This window comes from Elephantulus edwardii, unplaced genomic scaffold (assembly GCF_000299155.1).
Source record: "Elephantulus edwardii isolate Elephantulus edwardi_28Jun2011 unplaced genomic scaffold, EleEdw1.0 scaffold00314, whole genome shotgun sequence".
NCBI classification, from domain to species: Eukaryota; Metazoa; Chordata; class Mammalia; order Macroscelidea; family Macroscelididae; genus Elephantulus; species Elephantulus edwardii.
The window spans coordinates 1,862,239-1,863,852 of NW_006400064.1; the positions used below are offsets into that span (position 1 = coordinate 1,862,239).

The 1,614-nt window shown below is 48.0% G+C and overlaps 1 pseudogene; it reads right to left on the bottom strand.

Moving 5' to 3' along the window:
- Positions 1-609: 609 nt before the first annotated feature.
- On the bottom strand, positions 610-1,399 carry LOC102869723 (annotated as a pseudogene).
- Between the last annotated feature and the right edge of the window lie 215 nt (positions 1,400-1,614).

Sequence of the window (1,614 nt, forward strand, 5' to 3'; positions counted from 1 at the left end):
CTTCATGGATTATATCTTTGATGCCATCCATAACTTGTCTTTGATCATTATGTTCAATATATCAAACCTATTCTGGAGCTGATTTTTAAATTAAGGTGGGAGAGACGCAGGGTTGTATTTTGGTTCTTGTGAAATTGTTTATTTTTATTCAGCTTTAATTAAACTTGCACCTGATGATGGCCTTTTCCACAGTCAGCACCTGGCCTTTTGACTGTTGATATTGAGCTTCTCCAGTGATTCTTTTCATGGATGTAGAGTCCTGTGCAGTTCATCAGTTGAGGTCTACATGTAAAGTCACCTTTTGCATTTTTTAAAAAAGGCATTTAAAAGGAATAAATCATTAACTATACAAATTATATCATTCTTTGTCCAACCTTTGTGTCACTAGGAGCATACTCCCTGCCTACCATTCCTTTCTTATTGTTTCCAACTCTTGCATCCCATCACCCTTAATAATTAATGCATCTTGAGTGCATGTTTGGTCCTTTTGGACTGTAAAAATTGAAGGGTTAGTATTGTAGATAGGTTTGTTTTTTTTTCTAACCCACAGGTCAAGTGGCAGATGGTGGAATAAGTTTATTCTTATGTACAGAATAGTTGCTGTGTACATCAGATCAGTTTGGTGGCGAGTTCTTTGGCCTTGGCCTTCTCCAGCTTGGTGATGCGGGCCACTGACTTGGGCCCCAGGACATTGCCTCCCCAGTGGCGGCGGATCTCATCATATCTGTCGTTGTCATTGGTTCTGATGCTACCAACTTCGCCAGAGTGCCTTTATCTTCTGGGTTCACCTGCATGAAGGCAACAGTGGTGCAGGTCTTCCGGTGGATAAGGTGGCCCAGCCTGGCCTTGCCCTTGATGATGCAGTAGGGAACACCCATCTTCCGGCAGGAAGACCGCCAGCTCTATGGGGTTCACATCATGTGCGGTCACCACTAGTTGGGCCTTCTTCTTCTCCACCAGGGTGGTGATCGTATTCACCCCTGCACGGAGGACGGGGGGTTGGAAAGGTCTCTTGGTGGAGGTGTCTCCTTTGCCAGCAGCATTCTTCTCAGCCCGGGCCAGCAGCCTCTGCTTCTTCTCCTTCTTGGTCTCTGGTCGGCACTTGTGGGCCAGCTTCAGCAGCTGAGTAGCTGTCTGGCGGTCCAAGGCCTGGGTGAACTGGCTAATGGCAGGTGGCACCTTGAGTCTTTTGTAGAGGAATGCCCTCTGCCGCTGCAGCTGGATGTAGCAGGGCCATTTGAGGAAGAGGGTAAGGTCCCTTTTGGCTTGGATGCCTGATGCCAAAGTTTTTGGGCCCTTTCTTGAACAAGGGATTCACCACCTTCTTGGCCTCCTGATTCTTGACCACGGCGGGTGCCAGGGCCACCTTCTTCCCCTTGGCCTTCTTTCCTTTCGGCATCTTGGGTGGATGGGCGAAAGACAATGTAGATAGTTTTAAAGTGCACTGGTCTATGGCCTGCTTGGCTGTCCCAGCCTGCATGACTATCCTAGGATGGTCTCCAACTTTCCTGGGAGTGGCTATGTGGGGAAGAGCTCAGATGCCTCCTTTGATTTGTCTTCTCTCTGAGCTGTGGTAGTAGGAAGGTCTGCAGCCTCTAGAGATTTCAGAGCAGC